The sequence below is a fragment of the Oryctolagus cuniculus genome, chromosome 8 (genome assembly GCF_051225735.1).
Source record: "Oryctolagus cuniculus isolate XC-2025 breed Fujian yellow rabbit chromosome 8, ASM5122573v1, whole genome shotgun sequence".
Taxonomy (NCBI): domain Eukaryota; kingdom Metazoa; phylum Chordata; class Mammalia; order Lagomorpha; family Leporidae; genus Oryctolagus; species Oryctolagus cuniculus.
In genome coordinates, this window is record NC_142874.1 from 66,599,549 (window position 1) to 66,619,261 (window position 19,713).

At 41.6% G+C, this 19,713-nt stretch overlaps 1 pseudogene; it reads left to right on the forward strand.

Annotated features, from left to right (window-relative positions):
• The window catches only part of LOC149125038 (endoplasmic reticulum membrane-associated RNA degradation protein-like), a 98,523-nt pseudogene that overhangs the window by 12,260 nt on the left and 66,550 nt on the right, over positions 1 to 19,713 (forward strand).

Sequence of the window (19,713 nt, forward strand, 5' to 3'; positions counted from 1 at the left end):
AATTTTTTAAAAAGATGTATTTATTTATTCAAAAGGCAGAGTTACAGAGAGAGTTAGAGAGCTCTTCCATCTGCTGGTTCACTCCCCAAATGGCTGCAATGGCTAGGACTGGGCCAGACTGATGCCAGGAGCCAGGAGCTTCATCTGGGTCTCCCACATGGGTGCAGGGACCCAAGAACTCGGGTCATCTTCTGCCATTTTTCCGGGTGCATTAGCAGGGAGCTAGATTGGAAGAGGAACAGCTGATCTTGAACCAGTGTCCATATAGGAGTCCGGCATCTCGAGTGGCTGCCTAACCAGTTAAGCCACAATGCCGGCCCAAGCCTCAAAAAATTTTAAAGAATAGAAATCATATTGAGTATCTTTTATGACCACAATGCAGTAAAAGGAGGAATTAATAATAAAAAAACTTTGGAAACTATACAAGCACAAGGAAATTAAACAGCATATTCCTGAACAATCAATAGGTCAAGGAAACAAAGGAGGAAATGAATGAAAATGAAAACACAGTATACCAAATCCAATGGGATACAGCAAAAGCAGTACAAATAGGGCAGTTTATAGCAATCAACGTCTGCCTACATTAAAAAAAAAAAAAGCTCAAAAAAAAAAAAAAAAAGCAGAAAGATGACCATGTCAGTTCTTTTTGTTTTTTTCAGAGAATACAGAGTTGAAAGTTCATTTTGGTGCCAAAAGAGTTTTTTACATACATGCATGGTATTTTCATAATGCACATTTTCCATGAATTTTTTAACACCACTCATAGGCACTGTGATTTGCTACTAGAGATAGAAAAATTCCTGTTCATATTCAACATTCAATTATCCAGAAAATTTTCATAGCTCTGTATGTGGCAGTGAACCCTCCCCCCAACAAACCTGCACACATGCATGTGAAATATGCTCGTTTCTCTTTTATATTTTTTATAGAAAGCTTTTAATTAATAAATATAAATTTCATAAGTACAACTTTTGGATTGTAGCAGTTCTTCCCCCCATACCTGCCCTCCACCCCCAAACCATCCCATCTCCTACTCCCTCTCCCATCCCATTCTTCATTTAGATTCTTTTTTCTTTTTTTTTTTTTTGACAGGCAATTAGATAGTGAGAGAGAGAGAGAGAGAGAGACATAAAGGTCTTCCTTCTGTTGGTTCAACCCCCAAATGGCTGCTATGGCCAGCATACTGTGCCAATCCGAAGCCAGGAGCCAGGTGCTTCCTCCTGGTCTCCCATGTGGGTGCAGGGCCCAAGGACCTGGGCCATCCTCCACTGCCTTTCCGGGCCACAGCAGAGAGCTGGACTGGAAGAGGAGCAACCAGGACAGGATCCGGCGCCCCAACTGGGACTAGAACCCAAAGTGCTGGAGCCGCAGGCAGAGGATTAGCCTAGTGAGCTGCGGCACCAGCAAGATTCATTTTTAATTATCTTTATATACAGAAGATCAACTCTAGTTAAGATTTCAACAATTTGGGCCGGCGCCGCGGCTTAACAGGTTAATCCTCTGCCTGCGGTGCCGGCACACCCGGTTCTAGTCCCGGTCGGGGCACAGGATTCTGTCCCAGATGCCCCTCTTCCAGGCCAGCTCTCTGCTGTGGCCAGGGAGTGCAGTGGAGGATGGCCCAAGTGCTTGGGCCCTGCACCCCATGGGAGACCAGGAGAAGCACCTGGCTCCTGTCTTCGGATCAGCGCAATGCGCCGGCCACAGCACGACAGCCGCGGCAGCCATTGGAGGGTGAAACAACTGAAAAGGAAGACTTTTCTCTCTGTCTCTGTCTCTCTCACTGTCTACTCTGCCTGTCAAAAAATAAAAAATAAAAAATAAAAAATAAAAAAAAGATTTCAACAATTTGCACCCATACAGACACACTAAGTATACAGCACCGTTTGAAGACTAGTTTTACTGTTAATTCTTGGTACAACACATTGAGGGCAGAGGTCCTACATGGGGAACAAATGCACAGAGACTGCTGTTGTTGATTTAGCAATTGACACTCTTATTTATGACATCAGTAATCACCTGAGGCTTTTGTCATGAGCTGCCAAGGTTATGGAAGCCTCTTGAGTTCACAAACTCCGTCGGTATTTAATCAGGGCCATAATCAAAGTGGAAGTTCTCTCCTCCCTTTAGAGAAAGGCACCTCCTTCTTTGATGGCCCGTTCTTTCTGCTGGGATCTCACTCACAGAGATCTTTCATGTAGGTCATTTTTTGCCACAGTGTCTTGGCTTTCCATGCCTGAAATGCTCTCATGGACTTTTTAGCCAGATTTGAATGCCTTAAAGGCTGATTCTGAGGCCAGAGTGCTGTTTAGGGCATTTGTCACTCTGATTCTGCTTGTGGCCCACTTACCATGTTCGATCTCTGCTTTTTTAATTGTATCAATTATTATTAGCAGACATTGGATCTTATTTATGTGATCCCTTTGACACTTAATCCTATCTTTATGATCAGTTATGAACTTAAACTGATCATTTTAACTAGTAAGATGGCATTAGTACCTGCCAACTTAATGGGATTTGGAGTCCCATGGTAAGTTTTTAGCTTTACCCTTAGGTGTAAGACCGAGGGAACATGTGCTGAATTGTACATCTCCTCCCTCTCTTATTCCCACTCATTTTTTTTAAACAGGGTTCAATTTTCAATTGAATTTCAACACCTAAGAATAATTCTGTGTTAAGTAAAGAGTCCAACCAATGGTATTAAGTAGAAAAAGAAAATACCAAAAAGAATGAAATAGAAATCTGTTCCTTGATAGTCAGGACAAAGGCTGATTAAGTCATTGCATCTTAGTGTGAGTTTCACTTCTCATGTCAGTTCTTTCTTGCCTCAGCGTCCTGCGGCAATCTCTTCACATGTTGCCACAGGTGTCTTTGTGGACTCAGCAGGATGCGAAGTCCAAGCCCATCAGCTGTCATCCCTTTGCCTACAAGAAGGACTTTCTTTTTGGCAATTTAGAGCTCATGGAGGAGCTAGAAAAGAAGGTATGATTTTTACCAAATATATTTAAAGTGTTTTCTTACTGGCCATGGGAATTCAGAGGCTTCTTTGCTTATTACGATGGTATCTGCAACAAAGAAGCAGGCTAATTCAGCAGAGCTGATAAGGAACTCATAGCTGTAGTGACCAGCATGGCTAACTGGTACCCATGCAGCATGGCTGTCCACAGTGCCCAGTACTAGGTCTCCTTGAAGAACCCAGTGCTCTCTTCTCTGTCTTGATGAGCCAGAGAAAGTCTTACCTACTTGCTTAGGAGAAAGTGACTCTAGAGTTTGCACTTGCTATTTCCTGAGCTGATAACAGATGACTGGTTTCTTAAAAAAAAAAAAAAACACTAAAAATGCATGGCTTCAGTAGAAAAGATGCCTGGGGACACAGCTACAGTTTCAGCTTTTAGGTCATGTCTAACCATCAGTCTTGTTTCCAACAAAGAATTTTATTTTACAGACAGAACCAGTGATGCTAACTAAAGACATCAAGAGCAAACTTGCTCCTCCCAAAGTATAAAAGCTTTGCAAGAAAGGCCACTGTTTATCATTTCACTCGTGTTGCATTATAAGATAACAGCCGGGAAATAATTTGTGGATAGAGAAGAAAACGAATAAGTTTGATCGTTGACTGCTTGTCGAGATGAAACAAAACAGTCCCTCAGAAAGATCTCATAAAAGGGGGTGGTGGTGAGCATCGTGGTACACGGCATTAAGCTGTCATTTTGGATATCTGAACCCCATATCAGAGCTTCAATTTGAGTCCTGACTCTTTAAGTTCCTATCCAGCTTCCTCCTCCTTCTTCTTTATTTAAAGATTTATTTATTTGAAAGGCAGAGTTATAGACAGGCAGAGTCAGAGAGAGAGAGAGAGAGAGAGAGAGAGAGATCCTCCTGCTGGTTCACTACCCAAATGGCCACAACAGCCAGAGCTGGACCAATCCGAAGCCAGGAGCCAGGAGATTCTTTTGGGTCTCCCACATGGTTGCAGGGGCTCAAGGACTTGGACCATCTTCCACCGCTTTGCCAGGTCATTAACAGGGAGCTGGATTGGAAGTGGAGCAGCCAAGACACGAACCAGCTCTCATAGGGATGCCTGCACTGCAGGCAGCTGCTTTATCTGCTCTGCCACAGCGCGGGCCCCCCAGCTTCCCCCTAATGCATCTTGGGAGACATTAAATGATGGCTCAAGTGTTTGGGTCTTTGTCACCCATGTAGGATACCGGGATAGCGTTACTGACTCCTGGTTTCAGCCTGGAGCCTGGTTCAGGCCTGGCTATTGCGGGCATTTAGGGAGTAAATCAGCAGAAGGGAGCAGATCTGTCTCCCTGTGTCACTCTGCCTTTCAAGTAGGTGAAAATAAAAATGTGGAACATATGCACAATTGATTACTACTCAGCCATCAGAAAGGATGGAATCTTGTCATTTGCAACAGCATCATAGAACTGGAGGTCATTATGTTAAGTGAAATAAACCAAGCACAGACAGGCACATGGGTGAAAGGTTCAGCCCCATTAGTAATCAGGGAAATGTGAATTAGAACCACAACAACGTACAGTGAAGTTTTATACCCATTATAGTAGCAAAAAAGAAAATGTATAATAATTCCAAGGACTGCTGAACATATGGATAAAGCTGAAACTTTTTTTTTTTTTTTTTTTTTTGACAGGCAGAGTGGACAGTGAGAGAGAGAGACAGAGAGAAAGGTCTTCCTTTGGCCATTGGTTCACCCTCCAATGGCTGCCGAGGCCGGCAGCCGGCGGCCGGCGCATTGGGCTGATCTGAAGGCAGGAGCCAGGTGCTTCTCCTGGTCTCCCATGGGGTGCAGGGCCCAAGCACTTGGGCCATCCTCCACTGCACTCCCTGGCCACAGCAGAGAGCTGGCCTGGAAGAGGGGCAACCGGGACGGAATCCGGCGCCCTGACTGGGACTAGAACCTGGTGTGCCGGCGCCACAAGGTGGAGGATTAGCCTATTGAGCCATGGTGCCGGCAAAGCTGAAACTCTTAAACACTAATTATCAAAATATAAATTTATGCAAAATCTTGAAAAAATTTCTAATTAATAATGTTGAGAATGTGTACGTTTTTTAGCAAAGCTAATTTATTTATTTATTTATTTTTTATTTAGTAAATAGAAATTTCCAAAGTACAGTTAATGGATTACAATGGCTCCCCCCCCATAATTTCCCTCCCACTCACACCCCTCCCATCTCCCGCTCCCTCTCCCATTCCATTCACATCAAGATTCATTTTCAATTATCTTTATATACAAAAGATCGATTTAGTATATATTAAGTAAAGATTTCATCAGTTTGCACCCACACAGAAACACAAAGTGTAAAATACTGTTTGAGTACTAGTTATAGCATTACTTCACATTGACAATGCACTAAGGACAGATCCCACATGGGAAGTAAGTGCACAGTGACTCCTGTTGTTGACTTAACAATTTGACACTCTTGTTTATGGCATCAGTAATCTCCCTAGGCTCTAGTCATGAGTTGCCAAGGCAATGGAAGCCTTTTGAGTTCACCGACTTTGATCTTATTCCGACAGGGTCATAGTCAAAGTGGAAGTTCTCTCCTCCCTTCAGAGAAAGGTACCTCCTTCTTTGATGGCCCCGTTCTTTCCACTGGGATCTCACTCGCAGAGATCTTTCATTTAGGTCTTCTTCTTCTTCTTCTTTTTTTTTTTTCCCCAGGGTGTCTTGGCTTTCCATGTTAGCAAAGCTAATTTTATTTATTTTAGAGGTAGCGTTACAGAGAAGCTTCTTCTGGGTCTCCCACTTGGGTTCAGGGGCCCAAGCACTTGGGCCAGCTTCCTTTGCTTTCCCAGGTCCATTAGCATGGAACTGGTTTGCAACAGGAGCAGCCAAGATACAAATGAACGAGCTTCCAAAGGATGCCAGTGTTGCAGGCAGCAGCTTTACCCGCTATGCCACAACTCTGGCCCCAAAGATATATAAATCTTACAACCCAGCATTAATACTCCTACTTTCATATCTAGGAAAAATCTTACTCCTGTGGATCAGGAGGCATATACCATAATATTCATGGTTGCATTCTTCATGATAACCCAAATATGGAAGCAACTCAAATATTCCATAGCAACAGACTAGAGAAATTGTGAGAAATTCATACTATGGAATATCTGACTGCAGTGGAAAATGAAAAAATGACAGCTACTTAACATCAACCTGGATGCAGCTCACAAATACAACACAGAATTTTTACAAGAGGGAAAAAGCAACTTGTGGAAGACTGTGAACTGTATGAATTCACTTAAAACATAAAAAATAGGCAAAACTAAACAATGTATTTTTCCCGTTAGATAAAGCTATGTGGTAAATATGAAGAAAAGCAAGGTAGTGGTAAACACAGTTCAAGACTGAGAGGAGAGAGGTGACGTGGGTCAGGGCACAATGCTAGGAAGGCCGTGGCAGTATGTTCTACACACTCTGCACTCCTGGAATTGGGAAACACAGTGGCCCTGAGGACGGGGAATCCAGGGGTTTCAACATTAAGGACAATGCTCTGGTTCTTAAAGTGGGTGGTTGATCATAATATACATCCTTTTGTGTGTAGAAAAATTAATAAAACAGAAAAAGAAGTGTAAAAGAACCTGCAGATGGAGAATGTGAGCTCTTGTTCCAGCTCCGTCTCTCACAAAATAACTCTGTCATCTTTGGCAAGTCACTTAGTCTTACTGAGCCTCATTTTTCTCACTTTAATAAATGGTTATAACAAACCCAGCCTTACCTATTTTATAGGATTGTGTGGGGATCAAGTGTACTTGAACGCGTTTTGTATGTTATTAATGAAATGAGATATTCACATGCAACGCAGTTTTCCTACATACTAGCTCAGAGTTTTATCTCTCCAAGCTTGTATTCCAAATCCACATGATGAAAGTTAAGAATGATCAATTTAATCATACAGCTCTTCTTCTGCCAGTTACAGCGCTTTGTATGGTTATTGGCCAAAGACTGTCTAAAGCTGTCAGCAGGAGTGGTGTGGCTGGCCTTGGAGAGAATATTGGCCTTGGATTTAGAAAACTTGGTTTTGAATCCTAACTTTGTCATTTACTAAGTCTGAGGTATTGGCAAGTCACTTCCCACTTGTATTTTTTCAGTTTATTGGTAAATGATGGTTTCATTACCAAAAAGGGAATTGAAATATTTTCTTAAGGGACAGCGGGGCTTCCCTTTATTTTTTGTATCTATGTTGGCTGCTTGGGAAGCAGCAGCAGCAGCAGCTGCCCGGCTTCCTTGCCCAGGTCAGTCAAACTAGTGGTGGTTTTTCTTTGTGGTGGACACCACGTGCTACCTGATTGCCTTTCTTTTCCGTGACAGGAGGCTGTGCCAGACAATAGCCTCTTCTGCATTGTAGCTTTTGATCCACTTATAGGCTGAGAGGAGTGACATGTGCTTTTCTTAAGAGCAGCTGCCACTTGCTCTCTCATCTTTCTGCATTTCTGGCTCTGTAGCCAGCGGCTGACAAACCAAGGTGATTCCTTCTGTTTTGATTGTAATCATTTGCTATACTGCAGCAACCAAGAATGGGCAAAGTTATGAAGGCCAGGGATTCTTATTTGCCCTGACTTAACATGAGCTAATTGGTTAAGGGCTAATATGAGGAATTCACATTATTTTGATTGCTAAAATCTAGAGATAATTGTCTTAAAATTAAGATTCTTATTTTGAGATAATTGTAGATACACATGTAACTGTAAGAAGCATAATACAGAGTTTGTATATCATTTATAGTTTCCCCTAATGATAGCATCTTGCAAAACTATAGTGCTATTTCACAATCAAATCAATAATCTTACTCAGATTTACTTGTACTAAACACACATGTGGGCATGCTTAGTTTTTTTTTTTTTTAGATTTTTATTTATTTATTTGAAAGGTAGTGTTATATAAAGAGAGAGGGAAACACAGAGAGAAAGATCTTCTAGCCACTGGCTCATTTCCCAAATGACTGCAATGGTTGGAGCTCATTGATCTGAAGCCAGGAGCCAGGAGTTTCTTCCGGGTCTCCAACAGAGATGCAGGGGCCCGAGCACTTGGGCATCTTCTACTGCTTTCGCAGGCCATAGCAGACAGCTGAATCAGAAGAGGTGCAGCCAGGACTCAAACTGGCACCCATATGGAATGCCAGCACAGCAGGCGAGGCTTAGCCCATTATGCCACAGCGCCAGCCCTGATGTGTTTAGTTCTGTGCAATGTGTTATGTTATGTGTAGCTTTGTGTTTCCATACCAGAGTGAGATAAAAAATAGTTCCATCACCCTAATGATCCCATATATTTTCCTGTCCTCCTTTTAGCAACCATGAATCTTGTCTATTTCTATAATTTTGTAATGTAAAGGATGTTATACAAATTGAATCTTGTCTAAGATTTAGGGGTAACCTTTTCTACTCAACTCAGTTCTCTGGTGATTCCTCTACTGCTGCAAGCATCAGTACATCAGTAGTTTATTTCTTTCTATTTCTGAATAGTAGTTCATGGAATGGATGTACTATGTTTGCTTAAACATCCATCCATTGAAAGATATCTGAGTGCTTTTAGTTTCTAGGTATTACGCAAAAAATATCAGGGACTGCAGTGCCAGCAGTTCCAGTCCCAGCCGCTCCACTTCTGATCTGGCTCCATGCTGGTGTGCCTGGGAAAGCAGCTGAAGATGGTCTAGGCACGTGGGCCCCTGCACCCATGTGGGAGACCCAGAAGAAGCTCCTGGCTCCTGGCTGAGCCCTGGTCCTTGTGGCCATTTGGGGAGTGAACCAGAGGATGGAAGATCTCTCTCTGTTTCTCCTTCTCTTTCTCTCTGTAACTCTGCCTTTTGAATAAACAAAATAAATCTTAAAAAGAAGAAAAGCATCTACAAATCTCCATATACAAACTTTTTGGTTAACGTAAGTTGTTATTTTTCTGTAATAAATGCTCAAGAGTACAATTGCTAATTTGTATGATAGTTAAATGTCTGTAGTAAGTAAACTGCCAGACTGTTTTCCAGAATGACTGTAGCAGTTTATATTCACACCAGCAATATAGGAATGCTCCAGTTTCTCTTTCTCCTTGACAACATTGTGTGTTGTCACTTTTTTGTATTTTAGCTGTTCTGATAGTGTGGTACTATCTTGTTTTTGCATTTCCTGGATGGCTAATGGTGTTGAACATCTTTTCATGTGCTTATTATCCATCTATTTACCCTCAGTGACTTGTCACTTCATATCTTTATCAATTTTATTAGATTTTTAAAAAACAATCATTTAGTTATGAGAGTTCTTTATATATTTGGCTACTATTTCATCGGTGTGTGGATTGTGTTTACTTTCTCCCAGTTTATAGTGTTCCATGTGGTTTTTGGAGGAGAAGCAGTTTTTAGTTTTGATGAAGTATAATTCATACATTTTTCCTTTTAAGGGTTTTCCCCGCTTTGGTGTTAAATCTAAAACTCTGCTTAGTCTTAGAACAAAAAGAATTTTTCCTAAATTTTTTATAGTTTTCCATTTTACATTTAATGTGTTTGATCCATTCTAGATTCATTTTTGTGTAATATGAGGTTAAGTCTAAGTTTACTTCCTTGCCTATATGGATGTCCCATTGATTTAGAGCATTGAGTTGGTTTTGAACTTTTGTCAAAAATCCACTGTTTATATTTGTTTTGGTCTATTTCTGGTTTCTCCATTCTGTTCCATTAATCTATTTGTCTATCCTTCTGCCAATATCATGCTGTCTTGATTACCATAGCTGTATAGTAAATCTTAATGTTTGGGAATGATTCTTTCCATTCTATTCTTCTTTCTCAAAATGGTTTCAGCTAGTTTAAGTTCTGTGCTTTTCCATATAAGTTTTAGAATTCATTCATATACAAAAGACCTTGTTGGGACTTTGATAGGATTTGTATTACACTTATAGATTAATCTGGGGAGAACTGACATCTTTATCACATTGAGTCTTCCATGGACATATTCTATCTCCCCATTTATTTAGATTATCTTTGATTCCTTAAATATTCTTAACCATATTAAATGAATTCAGTACTCAGAGAACCTCATCCCACTGGTTAGAATTAAAATGTTATAGGACAAATTTTATGAAACCCATCATATTATAATGACAATTGAATCATATCCTCTGGAACATGGAATTGATAAACATGGCTTGCAATCAACTTTCTGTGTTTGTGGCAAATGGGTACATGGTAATGACTGTCAATAATAATTACATTACTGGAAATTAACAATTTTAAAAATTCTTTTTTCATTCATCTTTTTGTTGATTGATCGATATGGGCCATAGAGCCAAGCATTAATGTCTGAAAAATTACTCTGTAGGCTCTGAGACAGTAATCTTATGGTTCCTGGATCAGGTGTTTTCCAGAGACAAACTCTTACGCTGTATTTGCGATTTGCCGTTATATATTCCCAAGGAGACTGTAAACCACATGAAGATAACAATAAAGTTCCAGTCCTTAACAAAAAGCCTGGCCCACAGTAGATGTTCATTACATATTTTTAACGTATCCAGAAAGTCACACTAGATTGGAATTTACAAGTATTCTCGGTTCTTTTCCTCTTTTATATGCTGGATTAGACTTCGTTGAATTCCTTGTAAAACCATCCCTGTCTCTCACTTCCTAAAATATCACACTGTTCTGGGCTATCTCCTACTTTCTGATTCTTTATTTTACTAGCTTTTTGTTATGAGTATTTTTTAGACTCTCTTCTTGGGGTTACTACGTTTTGTTCTCATTTACCCCGTAGGGAATATCCTTCATTACATTGTCTATGATATATCCTTTCCTTTCAAGAACTGCCTCTTTCCCATGCCATAGGAAGACAGTGGGGTTTTCATGGATGACACAGGAACAAGATCAGCCAATTTAAAAAGTGATTTTTTAAAATTTAAACACATTTAACTTGATTAAGACCCTTGGGCCACTTAATATACTATATATACGACAAAGAACATCTGCAGTCCCAATAAATACTAAAGAAGCAATCCAACATCTCATTATGTATCCAGTAACGAAAATTAGAATAATTTTATTTTCTAATTGATATCTAGAGTCCATATTTTGTACATGAATATATAGTGGTTGGTCTAGGAATGGATGCATTGTCAACACAAGGCTAATCCATTTGAGGTTTGCAATGAATGGTAGGGCAAAGAGGGTCACCTTTTAGAATCTGGAATTGTAAGTTGAGCTTCCATTCAGCAAATACTTACTGAGTGCGAACTATGTTCCACACTGTGTACGGACTCTCAACATGACCCAAGTACTTTCCATAGCCATGTGTACTGTTCTGGGGAGAAAAATGGGCCTGCCAGAGAATAAACCTAACATAGGGGAAACAGCTCCAAGGGACATAAAAACAACTCTCATGACCCTTGAGCATAGAAGGTGTGCCCATGCTCGTATTGGACTTCTCATTAATGGAGCCATGTGATTAAAACTCTCAGACTTTATCAGGGAGTAATATACATACCAAATCCTATTCATTCTAACTCTGAATTTTAGTTCTTTTGCTACTTTTTGCTTTTATTTCTGGATGCTTATCATATACAGACATTTGAATATGCCAGTGATCTCTGAAAGATAATACATCTCTCTCTTTTTTTTTTTTTTTGGACAGGCAGAGTGGACAGTGAGAGAGAGAGACAAAGAGAAAGGTCTTCCTTTTCCGTTGGGTCACCCCCCAATGGCCGCTGTGGCCGGCGTGCTGCGACCTGCGCACCGAGCTAATCCAAAGCCAGGAGCCAGGTGTTTCTCTTGATCTCCCATGTGGGTGCAGGGCCCAAGCACCTGGGCCATCCTCCACTGCCTTCCTGGCCACAGCAGAGAGCTGGACTGGAAGAGGAGCAACCGGGACAGAATCCAGCGCCCCGACTGGGACTAGAACCTGGTGTGCTGGCGCCGCAGGCAAAGGATTAGCTTATTGAGCCACAGCCCCGGCCAAGATAATACATCTCAAAGTAAATTTATTATCATAGTTTGCCTGAATATGAGCTATGTGAAATCAGGACCTTTGTCCTCCTTACTATTCTGTCTCAGTACCCAGAACAGGTACATTGTAAGAGATCGAAAAGGATTACTGAAGAAATCATTAATTCCAGAATCCTTAGAATTCTCAGGGAAAAAAAAAGTGTTTTTCTTTACCTTAGTTCTCAAGAATTTGGAATCAGGTTATTTAGGCATGAGTTTTATTAGAATAACCAAGGGAACTTAGTTTAGAACTACTCAGTTCATTATACTTAGTTATAAATGTTTTTTTTAAAATAAGTCAAATCAAGTACTACATAAACAACCTCATCTATTTCACTGATTCATATTAAATCAGTTCATAAAGTAAATAACCTCCTAATTTATCAGCTTTGTAAATGTTTCAGTTTTATTTTGCCATAATCTTATTTATTTATTTTTAATTTTATTTAAGTTATACAAGTTTCATGCATTTCATATATACAGATTTAGGAACATAGTAACACTTCCTACCCTACCCACCTTCCTGCCCATGCTCCAACCCTTCTTCCTTCTTCTCCCATTCCAACTCTTCATTTTTACAAAGATATACTTTCTTTTTTAATTTTTTTTATTTTTATTTTATTTTATTTTTGACAGGCAGAGTGAACAGTGAGAGAGAGACACAGAGAGAAAGGCCTTCCTTTTGCCATTGGTTCACCCTCCAATGGCCGCCGTGGCCGGCGCGCTGCGGCTGGCGCACCGTGCTGATCTGATGGCAGGAGTCAGGTACTTATCCTGGTCTCCCATGGGGTGCAGGGCCCAAGCACTTGGGCCATCCTCCACTGCACTCCCTGGCCACAGCAGAGAGCTGGCCTGGAAGAGGGGCAACCGGGACAGAATCTGGCGCCCTGACCGGGACTAGAACCTGGTGTGCCGGCGCCGCAAGGCAGAGGATTAGCCTAGTGAGCCGCAGCACTGGCACAAAGATATACTTTCAATTTACTTAATTATCATAAAATTACTCTACACTAAGTAAAAGAGTTCAACAAATAGTTTGAAAAAAAAAAAAAAACACTGTTCTTTGACAGAAGAGACAAGGGCTGTAAACAATCATTGAATCTCAAAATGTCCATTTCATTTCATTACATTTTAGGTACTTTATTAGTTACCTTGGATCAGGGAAAACATATGGTAACTGTCTTTTTGGGACTGGCTTATATCACCAAGTATAATGGTTTCCAGTTGCGTTCATTTTGTTGCAAAAGATAGGATTTTTTTTTTTTTTTTTTTTTTTTTACAGCTGAGTAGTACTGCATAGTGGCTATACGCCATAGTTTCTTTATCCAGTCAACAGCTGATAGACATCTGGGTTGATTCCATATTTTACCTATTGTGAATTGAGCTGCAATGAACATGGGGGGGGGTACATTTTTTCATATGCTGATTTTTTTGGTCTGGGTAAATTCCCAGGAGTGGGATAGCTGGATCATATGGTAGGTCTACAGTATCTCCATACTGTCTTCCACAGTGGCTGTGCCAGTTTACATTCCCACTAACAGCAGATTAGGGTACCTTTTTCCCCATATCCTTGCCAGCATTTGTTGTTTGTTTATTTCTGTATGAGAGCCATTCTAACTGGAGTGAGGTGAAACCTCATTGTGTTTTTGATTTGCATTTCCCTGATGGCTAGTGATCTTGAGCATTTTCTCAAGTGTCCATTTGCCATTTGAATTTCCTCTCTTGAAAAATGCCTGTTAAAATCCTTTGCCCGTTTCTTAACTGGATTGTTTGGTTTGTTGTTGAATTTTTAAGCTCTTTATAGGTTCTGGATATTAACCCTTTATGAATTACATAGTTTGCAAATATTTTCCCCCATTCTGTCAGTTGCCTCTTCACTTTGCTGAATGTTTCTTTTGTAGGGCAGAAGCTACTCAGCTTTGTGTAATCCCATTTGTCAATTTTGGCTTTGAATGCCTGTGTTTCTTGGGTCTTTTCCAGTAAATCTTTGCCTATGCCAATGTCTTGCAGAATTTACCCAATGTTTTCTAGTAATTTGATGGTATTGGGTCATAGATTTAGGTCTTTGATCTATATTGAGTGGATTTTTGTGAAAGGTGTAAGATAGGAGTCTAGTTTCATACTTTTGCATGTGGAGATTCAATTTTCCCAAAAAACATTTGTTGAAGAGACTGTCCTTGCTCCAGGGATTGATTTTAGCTCCTTTGTCAAAGATAAGTTGGTGGTAGATGCATGAATTGATCTCTGGAGTTTCTATTCTGTTCCGTTGGTTGCCATAATCTTAAAACACCTCAAAGCTTAGTGGCTTAAAGTAATGACTACTTTATTATATCTCGTGACTTTGCAAACTCTTGAAGGGCTTGGGGAGGTGCTTCTTCTATTCTGCGTGGTATTAATGTTGGCCATTTGGCGATATTTAGCGGTCTGATGAACTGATCTGATGTTCTTGTGTGTACAATACACAGAACTGATAAATTTTTAACACTTCCTTCCCCTACAAAATAACTATTTTCATTAATACAGGAAATTAAACTATTTTTTAAATTTTTTTATTTTTTTTTATTTTTTTAACAGGCAGAGTGAACAGTGAGAGAGAGAGACAGAGAGAAAGGTCTTCCTTTGCCGTTGGTTCACCCTCCAATGGCCGCTGCGGCCAGCGCACTGCGGCCGGCGCACTGCGCTGATCCAATGGCAGGAACCAGGAGCCAGGAGCCAGGTGCTTTTCCTGGTCTCCCATGGGGTGCAGGGCCCAAGCACTTGGGCCATCCTCCACTGCACTCCCTGGCCACAGCAGAGAGCTGGCCTGGAAGAGGGGCAACCGGGACAGAATCCGGCGCCCCAACCGGGACTAGAACCCGGTGTGCCGGCGCCGCAAGGTGGAGGATTAGCCTAGTGAGCTGCGGCGCCGGCCAGGAAATTAAACTAATAATGATGCCCACAAAATAGTGAAACATTTTCTTTTGTTTGTTATATATAGTCATACTAGTTTAAAAAAAGAAAGGAAATTAGATACCTCCATTAAAAAAGGAAAAATTGCATCTCTGTTTACTTAGCAGGTTTTCTGTTTAATCAATATAATTTGAACTTTGACCTATTTTGTTATAGTCCTATATAATAATATTTTAGGGAAATAATTATTTAGTAACCAATAAGTTAGTTTCAGGAAAGCTGAAAAGTCTGAAAAAGTCACAATTTAGGCATCTATCAAGCTATAATACTAAAATAATATTTTCTTGATGTTAAAAGCTTATTCTTTTATTAATTTTGTTTAAAAGGTGGAGAACCAGACAGATGGACAAGGAGAGATCTTCTATCTGCTGTTTACCCCCAAATATCCCTATGTGTTGGGACCATGCTGAAGCCAGGGGTTTAAAACTCAATCCAGGTTGGGCCTGTGTTCCACCTCCTGAGTCCTCTGCAAATGACCCCAGTCCCCCGTGGGGAGAGACACATCGCCCCATCTCTGCTCCACAGAGAAGCCCCAGCTATCCCAGGCACTGAGCAGAATCCCTGAGGAGCCCCTGCCCCACTGGGGGAGCTGAGGACAAAGGAGGCCCAGCTTGACAACGGGAGAAGCGAGGTGCAGGCTGGGCCCAGCGTTGTGGCGCAGTGGATTGGACCACGGCTTATGACACTGGCATCCCGTATCTGAGTGCTGGTGCTGTCCTGGCTCCTCTGCTTCCAGTCCAGCTTCCTGCCGATGCACCTGGTACTTGGGCCCCTGCCACCCACGTGGGAGACCTGGGTGGAGTTCCTGGCATCTGGCTTCAGCCTGGCCCAGCCCTGGCTGTCCGAGGCATTTGGGGAATGAACCAGTGGATGGAAGATCCTCTGTGCCTATCTGCCTCCCTCTGATGCCCTGCCTTTCAAATAAATAATACCCAAGTACTTGAGTCATCATTGGCTGCATCCAAGGGTGCACATTAGCAGGAAGCTACAATTGAAAGTGGAGCTGGGATGCAGTTGATTTATTCTTTAGATTTGAAATTATTAAGTAAAATAGAACAAATTTTTATTCTGTAAATGTTATTTAAATTTAGCGCTGGCGCCGCGGATCACTAGGCTAATCCTCCGCCTGCAGCGCTGGCACACTGGGTTCTAGTCCCGGTTGGGGTGCTGGATTCTGTCCCGGTCGCTCTTCTTCCTGTCCAGCTCTCTGCTGTGGCCCGGGAAGGCAATGGAGGATGGCCCATGTGCTTGGGCCCTGCACCCGCATGGGAGACCGGGAGGAAGCACCTGGCTCCTGGCTTCAGATCGGTGCAGCGCGCCGGCCATAGCAGCCATTTGGGGAGTGAACCAACGGAAGGAAGACCTTTGTCTCTGTCTCTCTCTCTCTGTCTAACTCTGCCTGCCAATAAATAAATAAATAAATTTAGCAAAATGTTTCATATATGAGCCAAAATTTGTACTTTGCAAGCATTAACATTGCACTTTGTGATTTGTACCTTCACTTATTAGATTTTAAGTACAAATGAAAACTTCAAATGGTCAGTAAGATAGCAGCATTAAAGGTACTCAAGGTCTGTTTGTCTTTGCAACTACTATACTATCATTGAGTCTACCCTCTAGATGTGGGAATCTGGTCTTTCAGTGGTTGGAGAATGGACTCTACATAATTGTCCACAATGCCCACAAAGAGAGCTTGAAAAACCATGTGTTGAGTCTGAATGTGCTAGGGGGTTGACTATATAAGTGAGAATTCTCTGAATTAGCTCCGTGTAGCATATGATGTTTATTGAGTTGTTTGCCATGTTAGTTCAGGTGCTACCTGAGGAACCAGCATCCCATATCAGAATGCTGGGAGTGAACTAGTGGATGGAAATTCTCTGTTCTCTTTCTTTCTGCTGCTCTGCCTTTCAAATAAACAAGTAAATATGGGATGGTGCTGTGGTGTCGGCCTATGGTGCAGGTATCACATATGGGCACTGATTTGAGTCCCAGCTGCTCCACTTCTGATTCAGCTCCTGGATCCAGCTCCTTACTAATGTGCCTGGGAAAGCAGTAGAGGATGGCCCAAGTGTTTGGGATCCTGACCCATATGGGAGACCTGAATGAAGCTCTTGGCTCCTGCCTTTGGACTGGCCCAGTTCCAGCCCTTGCAGCCATTTGGGGAGTGAACCAGCAGATGGAAGACCTCTCCATCTATTTCTACTTCTGTTTCTCTGTATCTCTGTCTTTCAAGTAAATAAATAAATCTTTAAAATATCAATAATAGGGGTCAGAGCTGTGGCACAATGGGTTAAAGCCCTCGCCTGAGGCGCCAGCATCCCATATGGGCGCGGGTTCTAGTTCTGGCTGCTCCTCTTCTGATCCAGCTCTCTGTTATGGCTTGGAATAGCAGTAGAAGATGGCCCAGGTCCTTGGGCCCCTGTGCCTGCATGGGAGACCTGGAGGAAGCTCCTGGCTCCTGGCTTCGGATCAGTGCAGCTCTGGCCATTGTGGCTGTCTGGGGAGTGAACCCGCGGATCAAAGACCTTTCTCTCTGCCTCTACCTCTCTCTGTAACTCTGTCTTTCAAATAAATAAAATAAATTTTTAAAGAAAATATAAAATAAAATAACAATAACAAAAACAAAATAAATAGATCTTTTAAAAAAATACCACTTGAAATCTCTGTATTGGAGTACCTGGGTTTGAATCCTGGCTCTTCTCCCAATTCCAGCATCCTGCTAAGTGGGTACCTTGGGAAGCAGCAGGTGATTATTCAAGGAACTGAGTCCATGCTACCTGCATAGCAGACCCAAACTAGGTTTCTAGTTCCTGGCTTCAGCCTGGCCCAGCTCCAGCTGTTGTGGGCTTTTGGAAGTGAACAAGCAGATGGGAGATCTTTCTCTGTTCTTCTCTTTTTCTTTCAAAGAAAATTTTAAAAAATAATGAAAATTTTAAAAAGAATATAACATTTGTTAAAAGATGAATAATGAAAATACCCTAATTTAAAGTATACAGGCATATATTTTTTTATTTGACAGGCAGAGTTAGACAGTGAGAGAGAGAGGGAGACAGAGAGAAAGGTCTTCCTTCTGTTGGTTCACCCCCCAAAATGGCCGCTATAGCTGGTGCTGCGCCAATTCGAAGCCAGGAGCCAGGTGCTTCTCCTGGTCTCCCATGGGGTGCAGGGGCCCAAGCACCTGAGCCATCCTCCATTGCCTTCCCGGGCCACAGCAGAGAGCTGGACTGGAAGACGAGCAATTGGGACTAGAACCCGGCACCCATATGGGATGCCGGTGCCGCAGGCGGAGGATTAACCAAGTGAGCCATGGCGCCAGCCCAGTATACAGGCATATTATTGAAATCAGCAGTAACTATAGCAATTGTTTAGAGATTTAGTCAACAAAAGATATTTTCTGGTAAAAATAGTTTATCCTGGACATTGTTTAGGGTTGCCTGCCCATGGTGATAATAAAAAGCAGACCACATTTTTGTCTGTTGTCAAATCGTCTTTAAGTTCTCTACATATGATGAATACCTTTATTGCCTTCCTCTGGGACACACTGGAATGTTATAACTTTGGAAGGTCCAAGATATTTTTGCCCCTCACAGGGATGGTTGGAAAGCTGTGCTCAGTCAACACTGTCAACTGTAGCACTGATGTATGGCCTCAAGGCATGAAAGCCTTAGGCAAGTTGGACTTCACGAATGGTAATGCCGGATTCCCTGACAGAGTTGCCTACTAAGACCTGGGCAGAAGCTGTGAACCTTCATAGGCCTAACCTAACCTTCCTGTGCATTCTAGTGGCCAGGCAGGTCAATATGGCCAGGCCAGATTTAAGTGGGTGGTGGGAGATTATAGGCTCCACCTCTTATAGAGAGGTAGCAAAATATTTGCTGGAATCATTAATTATCCAGGGTTGTTACTTTTTTTTTTTATTCAGGGTCATATCTCCTATCATCTTTGCATTGATTTTTGTTCCTCTCTCTTCCTTACCTCTCATGAACTATGTCTACTGTTTTTCCCACAGGACCTGAGAATTTATGAATTCTGGGGTAGGTTTTGGTGTAGTGGTTAAGACATCACCTGGGATGGCATGTATGCATGCCATATCAGAGTGCCTTGGTTCAAGTCTGGACTCCACTTGCGATTCCAGTTTCCTGCTAAAGCACACCCTGTGAGGAAGCAGGAGATGGCTTAAGTATTTGGGTCACTGCCAGCCACATGGGAGACCCTAGTTGAGTTTCATGTTCCTGACTTTGTCCTGGCCTGCTTTGATTGTTGGGGGATTTGGTGAGTGACATAGGATGGAAGATCTTTATCTGTCTGTTTTTTGCTCTCTGTCTCTCTGCCTTGCAAATAAGAATGAAAATAAATCAATACAAATCATTTTTAAAATGAAGCATGATTGATTATTGTGACTTCTGGATTTTTTGAGTTTATTCCTTTTCTGTTTCTATTCGTTTGGTTAGTTTTCAGAGACCCATTTGAGGCAGTCAATAGCCCTACATAACACAGGTACACAGGACCTGGAGTCAAACTGACTGTGTTCAATAGATAGGCATTTAACCTCTTTGTGCTCCAGGTTCCCCAATATATGCCCTGAGGACAATGGTGATAGTATACACCTTATTTGTATGTGAAATTTAATTGACTTAATATTTATAAAACTTGTAGAACAGTGTATATATAGCATGTGACATATCCTTAACAAATTATAACCTTTATTATTACCATATGTCTTTATTTGGGAACACACAGAAGCAGCTTCTGAAACAAAGATTTGCATGCTAAATAGTTTACTTGGCCACT